This window comes from Macrobrachium nipponense, chromosome 33, assembly GCF_015104395.2.
Source record: "Macrobrachium nipponense isolate FS-2020 chromosome 33, ASM1510439v2, whole genome shotgun sequence".
Classification (NCBI taxonomy): domain Eukaryota; kingdom Metazoa; phylum Arthropoda; class Malacostraca; order Decapoda; family Palaemonidae; genus Macrobrachium; species Macrobrachium nipponense.
The window spans coordinates 70,848,861-70,861,360 of NC_087219.1; the positions used below are offsets into that span (position 1 = coordinate 70,848,861).

The window sequence follows — 12,500 nt, forward strand, 5'->3', positions numbered from 1 at the left end:
TTTTCAAAGACATATTACAAGAAGTTTCTAATATATATATTTCAAGTACTCCAAAGACTGATGATGGATAATTGTGGACAATAATAATAATAATAATTTATGATTAATTGTATTCCAAGTACGCTGAAGGTAAAAGCGTACGCTGACCAGAGCTTATTTTGATAACCCGGTTCTATGCCGAAACGTAGGGAAGAAATACAATTTAAAGAAAAAACTGCCCTGACATATGCCAGCTGTGTGCTGTTGATTACGTATGTATGATAAAAAAAAATACGGTACGAACACGTATATAATTAAAATACGGTATGATTCTCGACGTAATAATGGTTCTCGTGTTATTGTTGTAACGATTCTCATCGAGGAGGTGGGAATCTCTCAATGTTTTTCTCGGTGTGAAATTCGGCACGAGGGCAGTTGAGCAACTCATGTTGATATTCAACAGTTGTTGTGTGTGTGTGATGATGTAGTCAAGTTATTCATTAACGGTGGATAATGAATAATTAATTAATAAATTAAAAAAAAATAAATTGTTTACAGCTGATTCATAGTGCCTATTAAAGTGGAAAAGGTAAAGTGATGATCTACATTTTTACTTTTATGATGGGAGAAAAATGATAGATATTTCGCATTCATTTGTTGAATCTTGTACATAGAGACATTCATTGACATGAGATTATTATTATTCATTGTGAATTTGATGTATAAGACAAAAAAAATGAATTGTACAATGACGAGTCAGTTGATGTGTTATCCAAATGAGGTATCTGCGCATATTAGAGACAGACACTTATTCAAATCAATCTTATGTAAGTGTGCAACATTGATATGGTTGGCAGTGGTATTTTTAATATTGTTTATTATGTTTTTTTCTTAAATAAAGATTTTTATATGAGAGATTGAATATTAAACACTGCACACGTGTATACTTCTTATATATATATATATATATATATATATATATATATATATATATATATATATATATATATATATATATATATATATATATATATATGCAGAAGCCAGGTACTATGTCGTACCTCTAAGTAAAGGGGGATACAACCCACAATGAAGTAAATTCCTCTTGTAGTTTGAAATATATATTTCTTGTATAGGATTAAAGCTTTCGACCATCGACTGTGGTCTTGTTCACTTTAGTGAACAAGACCACAGTCGATGGTCGAAAGCTTAATCCTATACAAGAAATATATATTTCAAACTACAAGAGGAATTTACTTCATTGTGGATTGTATCCCCCTATATATATATATATATATATATATATATATAGATTATCAATATCATATATATATATATATATATATATATTATAGGTATATACATGTATTTACACATATTTTACAAGCAATAATTTATTTATATATCAGGTTACATTCTCATTTTGACCAATTGCTCAATTACTTTGGTATTTGAAACATACATGGCCAGTAGCATACAATCGTATACGCTTGGGTATGCATATACACATACCTACACATATACATACACAAATGCACTCACCTATAAAGTTGGGCTATTTATTTTTAATCAGCCAGATAACAATTAATTCTAAACGTTTATACCATAAGATGCACATAGTCCGGAGTTAATGTATGTGTTAAGATTTGGACACATTCACTTTATGTTTTGTAATTTCCTACAAAATGTTTCGTGTTTTTGAAACAGTAGTATTCATAAAGGTATGTATGTATGTAGTATGTATAGTATATATATATATATATATCATATAGATAATATATATATATATATATATATATATATATATATATATATATATATATATATACACATACATACATATATATATATATATATTATATATATATAGATATATATATATATAATAGATATATATATATATGTATATATATATATATATATATATATATATATATATATATATATATATATATATATATATATATATATATATATATATATATATATGCATAACACCTTTTCGAATCTAACGATGGTTTCCCCATCTAGAAACCATGCCTTAACGATCGTATATAATTTAATGTCCACTTGAGGGAAAATCAGGTGAATATTATAGCATATACACATACCACTTGTCTATTCCATCAATGTCTGTTTTTCCATATGTGTTTTCATTCCCGAATTTCTTGGAAGGCATCAATCCATTGTGATAATAGATGTATTAAGAAAAAGAGCAGGATGTTCATTTCATATTAAAATTGTGCGTGTTTTCTTTTTTTAAGGTGTTCAGTACATTAAAACAATATTATGTCAGTTTAGACTGTGTGGAGGATTTGCTCTCGGTAAAGAGGGTGTTGTATGTTTTTAAATATTAAATAACAGGTGACTGAAGAGTTCTTTTTGTGTAATCTGTCAAAGGAATTGATGAATACGTGAATAAAGCTGATTTATGTGCCATGAGGACAAAATAAAAAAAAAAAAATAATTTTGTAAAGCTCTATGACCATCTTATCTTTATGGATGAAAATAAAGTTTATATACGAAAAAACAGGTTGTTTTTTTTTTTATAATTACAGACTATTTCAGTTTACAATCCTGCTGGATTGACATGATTAAATTTTATAACCTTTTGAATGGAATGGTAGATCTCTTAACACTTACGAGAGAGAGAGAGAGAGAAAGGGCTGGCAAACTCAACTAGTAGACGAAGGGCGATTGGAAATTTGGAACACAAACTTTTAACAATAATAAGAGGGAGTGAGAAAGGATAATCAACCATACCTAGGAGATGAAGTTAATTCCAGATCTCTTAACATAAACAAGAGAGAGATAGAGGTGGTAAATGTACTGAGCAGGCAAGGGTTGTTTGGAACAGTAGACCTTATAACAAAACTATGAGAGAGAGAGAGAGAGAGAGAGAGAGAGAGAGAGAGAAACAGGGCTGCCAGACCTACCTGAAAGACAGCTTTCGACCAGACCTTTGAAGAAGCCGACCAATGAGAGGAGAAGGAAGTTTGACGAACTTTTCAATTAACGTAATGTCTGCAACTGACTCAGATAATGAGGCAAATCCCCAGACGTCTGGTTGGATTCATGTTGGGTGGGGGAGGATTGTTTCCCCCGGACCAGGGGAAGGCTGGGGAGATGAGGAGGAGAAAAGAGGTGGGAGGGGTGAGGTGACGACCCCAGAGACTCGTCTTAGTCTTCAAAGCTCAAATAGGTAGAAAGATTCGCGCTAAACAGGTGTTCTGTGTGAGTGTGCGCGCGCGCGAAGTGAAATGGAAGATTTGCTTTTGCTATGCAAGTATCCGGATATCTACAGTACTGGTTTTTAATTCATGTATTTGATTACTGCAGGTGATTTTGTAGATCGGAAAGGGGATTTCTTGTGTGGAGCATACGGTTACAGTGCTGTTACTGTGTAGACACATTATACCGTATTTCATTGCTGTAGGCTGTTTCGAAATACATTTACTGGTTTTGCATTACTGTATGGTATTTTGAAGATACATATACTGGTTTTTCATTACCGTAGGTTTTGTAGATAGCAAGGGACCACACTTGAAGGTGAGAAATGTTATATAATGGTGTGTGGTGATATATGGTTAGGGGTATGACGCATTTAAGGCACAGGAAAGCCTACTCGTTACGTGGCAGTGGTTGGTCTCAAATGATATCTCGGTAATCAGTGAACAGAGTTTGATCAAATTTTCAATATAGATTCCCCTTATAACATTCAATAGCCGAGTAACTTCAGGCAGACCTCACTTTCCCAAGACCAGACAACCCACGAGAATCGTCTTGTCAGTTGTTAAGGTTCCTGTTTGAGCAAGGTGTCGGGTTTTTGCTCATTTTAATGAAGTTAATCCTTGAATTTTGGTATCTGTAAGATATTTGCAGTAGTGATTGAAAAGTCTATAATAACCTTCCTCAGTATACCATATTTTCCCAGACATTAGATAATGGAGTTGTCTTTGTAATTCGTCATTGCAATCATAATTGCAATGGAAATAATTATTCGGGAATTCATGGATTTTGTTCATTATAATTCCTTGCCATATATATTCATAATGGCAATGAAAATGATTATTCAGGATTTCAGGGATTATATTCATTATATGATACTTTGCCATTTAGCTTCATAATAGCGCTGAAATTAATTATTCATGTATTTAAGTCATTATAATTCCTTGCCATTTACATTCATAATTGCTCTGAAAAAATATTATTAAAGAATTCATGGATTTAACTCAATATAATTCCCTGCCATTTACTCTCATAATTGTAATGAAGATAATTATTCAGGAATTCATGGATTTTCTATTTACATTGACAATAGCATTGAAAATAATTATTCAGCGATTTATTCATTATAATTCCTTGTCATTTACATTGACAAAAGTATTGAAATAATTATTCAGGAATTCATGGATTTTCTATTTCACACATTGACAATAGCATTGAAAATCATTATTCAGCGATTTATTCATTATAATTACTTGTCATTTACATTGACAAAAGTATTGAAATAATTATTCAGGAATTTTATTCATTATAATTCCTTGCTATTTACAATCATAATAGCATTGAAAATAATTATTCAGGGATTTTATTCATTGTAATTCCTTGCCATTTATATTCATAATAGCATTGAAAATAATTATTCAGGAATTTTATTCATTATAATTCTGTTCTTTGCGCCGATTTCACATTCAACTTCAAATAGCGCTCAACAAAATTAATTATTCAGGAATTCAGGGATTTTCTTCATTATAATTCCATGCCATCTACATTCATAGTAGCATTGAAAATCATTATTCTGGGATTTTATTCATTTCAATGCCTTGCCATTTACGCTGATACTTGTAATGAAAATAATTATTCACGAATTTGGGAATTTTATTCATTATGAGTTCTTGCTATTTACATTCATAGTAGCATTGAAAATAATTATTCAGAGATTTTATTCATTAAAATGCCTTGCAATTTACGCTGATACTTGTATAAAGAAAGTAATTATTAACGAATTAAGGGATGAAAATGAAATTGAATTTCACTCCATACGTGTAAGCAATTACCAATTAAAACCTGTTTGTGTTTTTCAAGATTATGTGATCTTTAGAAAGGATCTTTTATTTATTTATTTGGGTATGAGATATACATCACTTAAAGCCCATCTTAAACGTTTGAATTTACCAAAAAAGTTCAGAATACGGCGTTTACCTTATAATTAACTACAGTTGTCTTAATTCGGTATCATGCGCAATACTTATTCTTAGTTTTCTGTAAAGGAAAAACTATTGCGGCAGCTTTGTCTCTCCGTCCGCACTTTTTTCTGTCCGCCCTCAGATCTTACAAACAACTGAGGCTAGAGGGCTGCAAATTGGTATGTTGGTCAATCCCTCCAACCATCAAACATACCAAACTGCAACCCTCTAGCCTCAGTAGATTTTATTTGGTTTAAGGTTAAATTTAGCCATGATCGTGCTTCTGGCAACGATATGGGATAGGCCACCATCGTGCGGCGATTATAAGATTCACGGGCCGCGGTTCATGCAGCATTAAACTAAACCCGACAAGAGATAGATAAATTTTCGGTGAGCTTAATTATGCGCTTTAGCGGCTGTACAGAAAACTCGATTGCGCCAAAGAAACCTCTGAGCATTTTTTACTTATGTTTTAGGATGCTATCTGTTTGTCCCTGGGAGAACCTTCTCCGACCGGATTCATAAGGTTATTACGTTTTCTCGACTTTTTTGTGCTTTATACCGAAAGTCGCCAAAATTTTAAATGCTTCACGACAGAGGCGAAACGACCGTCTAGCTATTGAACTAGATTTCGTTATACATATCCTCGTAAAAATTATTTTTACGTAAATATATTTATACACTAATATAATTATGATCAAAATATAATACTCTTTACTTTTAGCTTCCGTACTTACGTAATTTTTCTCGTCTACATAACTTATTTATATATATTAATATAGTTACGATCAAAGTTAAGTATATTCTCGTCTGAATTATATTTATATAAATATATTCATATACTAATGTGAATATGATCAGTTTTCGTGCTTACGTATTTTTTTTTTTCTAAATAAAATGTACGTAAATAACGTATTTATATATCTTCAATTTAAGTATGATCAAACTCACATTCTCCTCTAAATTATATTTATTTAGCTTTCGTTCTAACGTAAATTTTCTCGTCTTCATTATATTTACGTAAATAATGTATTTAAATGAACGGTTGATCACCAATAATACACTTTATTTTGATATATTTGCATGGCCTCTTATCATATAACTTGAAAACACATCATCTAAATTACATTTACGTTAATATATGTGCGTGCTAATGTAAATATGATCAAACAATAATACAATCAATGTATTTTGCATGACCTCGATCGTATAACTTGAATAAATGATAAAATATAAAATAATTTGGGAAATAGTTAGCTAGTTTATTAAGCAGTTAACTCGAAGCTAGGTGGACCTACGTTAATATTGGTAACTGTAAAGTCATTTAAGATCAAAATATAATGTAAATACATCTTTATGCTTCTAGACTTAGTGAGTTCCACGCTGGACTAGTTGTTTTCGCGCTCGGCTGCCAATCCGATGGTCCGAAGTTCGAATCCCGGCTCGGCCAACGCGGAATCAGAGGAATTTATTTCTGATGATAGAAATTCATTTCTCGATCTAGTGTGTTTCGGATCCCACAATAAGCTGTAGGTCCCGTTGCTAGGTGACCAATTGGTTCCTAGCTACGTAAAAATATCTAATCCTTCGGGCCAGCCCTAGGAGAGCTGTTAATCAGCTCAGTGGTCTATACTTTTTCTAGACTTCGTTCCATGGTTACGTAAAATGAAAAGCGTAATGCTACTATATATGTACTATACTCTGTTTTTTTTCATCTGTCCATCCGCCTGTGGTGTTTTTGTATGGTAACACTGCGTCCCGGGCTTTAGATAGTTACGCTATGTGTAAGTTTTATGTAAATAAAAGGATATCTGGGTGTAAATTTGCAACTGAAAAGTGTTTTAATAATATACTGTATGCGAATTACACGGTTAATATTCGAAATAGGATATTATTATAATCGTTGAATGTAAGCTGAATGTAACTATCTAAAGCCCGGGACGCAGTGTTACCATACAAAAACACCACAGGCGGATGGACAGATGGGAAAAAAACAGAGTATATTTATGTGTCCCGAAAATTGGAATCCAGTTCTTGAAATAGATTATCTGCTATTTAGATACAAATGTCAACAACCCAAAGGCTGTTATCAAACGAATCTTGCAAGATTTAATACCAGCAAGAATTGTTATTGACGTATCAGACGAAAACATATTATCAGCAATTGCACCCAAAATTCTGGAAACGAATAGTCTGATGTTACGGTTCAAAAATCAACAACCAGAAAGCTGTTATTCTACGAATCTCGCAAGTTATAACAGCAGGAATTATTGTACACACAAACGAAAACACGTGAACAAAAATTGCACCAAAAATTCTTGAAACAAAATTGTCTGCTATTAAGGTTCAAACAAAGCAACGAAAGCTGTTATTATACGAATCTTGCAAGTTTTAATACCAGCAGGAATTATTGTAGCCATGAACGAGAACATATAACAAAGATAATGAAATTATACATATTGCCATTATTCATTCTGAATAATATTAATATTTTAATCTAATAGTTGGCTTCCATTGCGCCAATATCTGTGAAAAATGCTGCTTTGCAGGTGAACTTACTATTCAAGGGCAGGGCAGGTGGTCGTAAAAACCCCTTATCCAAAAGAAAAACTTTTAGTAGAAAGCAGTATCTGGCAACCGACCCCTTCATATAGATAACGGAGAGAAAAAGAAACAGCAGTAACGTATGTCAATTTTTATTATCTGTTCAGTTAGCCCCATATGAGTGTTGTGCCATAAGTGCAACTCACGTGGTGCACTGTAGGCATTACCAAAGGCTGTTTGCGCCGTCCCCTCGGCCCATAGTTACACCCACATTTTACCTTTTTACCTTACCCACCATTTTCCCGTTTTCTTTCTTCAGCCTTGCTGTCCATTTTCCTTAACCTACGTAAGAGGGATAATGCCGTGTAGGCATTACTTAAGGTTCTTTGCAGCGTGCCTTAGGCCCCTAGCTGAAACCCCTTTTACTGTACCTCCTTTCATATTCTCTTTCTTCCGTCTTACTTTCCTTAACCCTCTCCTAACAATTGCTTCATAGTTCAACTGCTTTGAGGCTCTTCCTTCTGTTAAACCTATCAACCCTTTATTTGGCAGTTTCTGTTTCAGCGCTGAATGGCCTCGTAGGTCCCAGTGCTTGGCTTTTGGCCTAAATTCCATATTCAATTAAATTTCCTTTAACCATTATTGCCTTATTGCAAATATTGGGTTTTTTTTCTAGTTCTACCTGTAGATCTTTGCTGTACTTCTTATCGTATATATTCTGGATCTATCTGCATTGCTACCCACGAGCCAACACCCTCTTGCAACTGTCTAAGCGTTGAATATCCGAAAGTGCCCCAGTGCTTGGCTTGGTAGCCTAAATTTCGCAATTAAATCAATCGAATATAAATCTGGAATATTTAGAATATTAAATCAGCCTGATAGGACTTTACAAAGATTTTGGATGCAAATGAACATTGCCTCATATCATCAAAAGCCCAAAATGTAAAAACTAGTTAATTACCATGAATAGGAAACGAACGATTCAAATAATTAAAACTGTAATGTGTAAATAGGTGTATGTATACATATAATTGCACCACCAAAAATTAATAAAATTAAAAGGTAAATGCTAAAAAGCTCAAAAGCCAGTTGTCAAAAAATATTAATTATCATGAATAGGAAACATTCAAATGATTAATGCAATAATTCAAATAATTATACGTATAGTTACATGTAAAAAGGTACGTAGACGTACCCGAAATTTAAAAAAAAATAAAGATAAAAAGACGAAGGCTGAAAACTAGGGAAAATAGAAGTGGAAACCCGATTAAAAATGGGTTTAAAAAGCAATAACTTTTCAGCAACAATAATATGTCACTCGGTCGGAGACAGGATTGGGGAGAAAAAGGGGCGAGGGAGAGTGGAAAATAACAGCCTCGAAAACAATACGTCTCTCTCTCTCTCTCTCTCTCTCTCTCTCTCTCTCTCTCTCTCTCTCTCTCTCTCTTTGAAAAATCAATGTCTCTTATATTTTCGTTTTTTGGCTATTTTTTTTTTACTTCAGGATAACTGGATGTTTTTAACTCAATTATTATTTATTATTATTATTATTATTATTATTATTATTATTATTATTATTATTATTATTATTATTATTATTGTCGTGTAAATAATATATAATATATCATATTAATAATACTATATAAATATATTATATTATATATTATAATATACATATATATGTCAATATATATATATATAGAATATATAACTATATATTTATATTATATATTATATATAATATACATATATATATAGGGGAGAGTGGGCAGAGTGGGACATGGGGTACACCGGGACACTGGTTTTTTAAGTGACTAATTGGTAATTTTTTCAAATGAGCTCCTAGTGGCAGAGAGAGTAACTAAAAATGTAAATATTGAGCCGTTTTTGTTTTGGGGATCAACAGATTGAAACTTTTTTTCAAGCATTTGTTAATTTTTGGTGAGTAAAGTAAATTTTTTTTTCCCACTTGTTTTACATTCGAGTGCTCAGTGTTTGTACTCGTAATCCCAATATACAGTGATCGGATATAGGAAGGGATACAGATATGACAACTGGATAAATATTTGCCATGTGCTTATTGGCAAGGGCCTGTATTCATTTCATTGTCAAATTATCATAATGGGGCACAGTGGGACAAGAATCTTTGGGGCAGAGTGGGACAGTGTCCTACTGTGCTCCATGATTTTGAATCAATACGTTTACACCGTTTGTGTTAAAATCTTCAAACAATGCGTGTAACCAACAATGAAACGTATAATATTCTGTATTGTATTGCTATTTGAACCTAAATGTAAGCTTTACCCATCAAAAAACTTGTTTACAGGACTAACGTAATACCAAGAAATATGAAAAGAAAAACAGACATTGGAACTCTTACTGAAAATTCTATGAAAGAAGCTGTTAAATTAGTATTAGATGGAACTAGCCAAAGAAAGGTAGCAGAAATAAGAGGAGTTGCACGAAATACTCTTCACAGGTAGCCTTCAGATTGAAATATTTGTATTTCATCTCTTCAGTATCTCAGTTCAAGTAGTGTTGTAGACAAATAAATTGAAGCATCGGCAGACAATATTTTGAGGGTGAATATTTTAATAGATAACTCAGAGAACAAAGAGTAAGTAAATAGGCCTATACATAGGATGTTTGAGAAAAAAATATAACAAATAACTTTGAAAGATTAAAATACTTCATAAAGCAGCGAAAATTCTGAACAAATAGAAAAGTAGATATAAAAAACTTAGGAAAGTAGAGGTAGAATTAAAAATTTCTCTATGCTGGAAATTTAGGTAAAATATGAAGGATTTTTTTGAGATTCCCATTACAACTAGTTCAGGAGCTTTAGTCAAAATATGGGTAATGCAGGAAAAAATACATATATGGAGATTATTTGCTCTATCAATTTTTGAAGAGACGAAGAATAAAAATTCACTAAGAATCTCCCTTGACGATTTTTAGTAATTTTTTAATACCCCCCATATCATTTTGCTCATTTTCTAAACTGGAACCCAGGAGTAAGACTAGTCTTGTATGTTGGAGCTTGACTCTATGCAAAATTATTCCCTCAAAAGCCCATTTTGATTTGCACAGGCTCTCATAATTACTAATAGGCCTCTTGATACTATTACTAATATTGAGGGATATCAGAAAGTCTTAAATTTTCCGAACTGCTCCAGGGGAATTCTTGGTGATTTGTTACTGTGTTATTCTACATCTCTTCAGGATATGATAGAGTAAATTTTAGCTCCGTAGTTTTTTTTTTTCAAATCTAATTCTCCTGGACTAAATAGTTAAAATAGCTGAAAATATATAGGTCTAGGGTTCTACAGATATGTCCGGAAAGGCAAAAATGCCAAAGAAGGAGAGATTATTCGAATGCGACCGAATTATGAATGCAGGCCTGTGTTCACATCTGATGAAGAGGTGGCTCTAAAAGATTACTTAATCACATCCTCTAAGATGAATTATGGGCTGTCAACAAAATCTACTCGCCAATTTACTTACGAAATGGCATTATAAATGATAAAACTTTTCCACAATCATGGAATGTACTAAAAATGGCTGGGAAAGACTGGCTCTATGGATTTATGAAAAGACACCCTGATCTTTGTATTATGAAACCAGAAGCCTGTAGCCTTTCAAGATCAACCTCTTTCAACAAACATAATTCTGATAACTTTTTTTGCGAAGCTTAGAGAAGTATATTGTGAATATGAATGTTTTGCAGATGGTTCTGGAGTTTACAGTCTGGACGAAACTACTACCATTTCTTTACCAGTCCAGAAACCACAAAAAGGTCTTCGTAGAGAAAGGTTTCAGGCAATTTAATCAACAAGCAGTGAAAAGGGCGCACATGTTACAACATGTTGCATCATTAATGCATTAGGTACTAGCATCCCTCCTGCTATGGTGTTTCCTCGCACACACTTTAGATTCCATATGATCAATGAAGCTCCCTTTGGCACTCTTGGCTTAATAAACCTAACCGATTGGAGGACAAATGAGCTCTTTGTACAAGTAATACAACATTTTATAAGACGCACCTGTTCATCAAAGGAAACCCCACCTTTTTTAGGCATGATAATCACAATTCACATCTATCCATTCAAGTGCTAGAATTATCAAAAGAGCATGGGATTACAATTTTCACTCTTCATCCACATTGTAGGCATAAACTGCAACCTCTTGATGTGGGAATTTACTCATCATTTAAAGCTCATGACTACTTTGCCATGGAGTCACGCCTTTTACAAAACCCTGGTGTCTCAGTAACTATTAATAATGAGGCTGGAATAGTTAACATTGCTTACCAACGGTCCATGACTCCCTCAAACATTTTATCAGGATTCAGGAAAAGTGGAATATTTTCACTTGATTCTAATATATTTACTGAACATGATTTTGCTCCTAGCTCTGTCACGGACAGACCTACCAAAGGGAATGAGGTAACTGATACAAGACTTGAATTAGACGAAGGACCTGGCCCCTCTGGAGAATCGGTACCTCCAAAAGCATTCTTAAGCCCTCAGTTATTCCGAGGATATCCAAAAGCTGATCCATGAAAAGACGAGGACGTAAGAAAGGTCGAAGTATGATTGCCACAGACACCCCAGAAAAAAAGAACACTACTGCAAACAGAGACAAAAAAAAACTTCCCAAGACCAAGCTTTTTTTAGAACCAGCTTCTTCATCCACTGATGAGGAACCTATCCTTTCTATCCTTTCTGATCATTCATCTGATAACTTACCTGAGGAGGGAAATATGATAAATGATCCCCATACCTTAAA

The 12,500-nt window shown here is 33.1% G+C and overlaps 1 protein-coding gene across 1 annotated transcript in view; it reads left to right on the plus strand.

The window, feature by feature from the left end:
• Positions 1-1,058, plus strand: part of LOC135203236 (nephrin-like) — a 113,012-nt gene extending 111,954 nt beyond the window's left edge. Inside the window, 1 exon segment of the mRNA XM_064233012.1 lies at positions 1-1,058. This exon segment is cut by the window's left edge and continues 1,286 nt beyond it. The gene's annotated coding sequence lies outside the window, so the exon portion shown is untranslated.
• Positions 1,059-12,500: the final 11,442 nt, after the last annotated feature.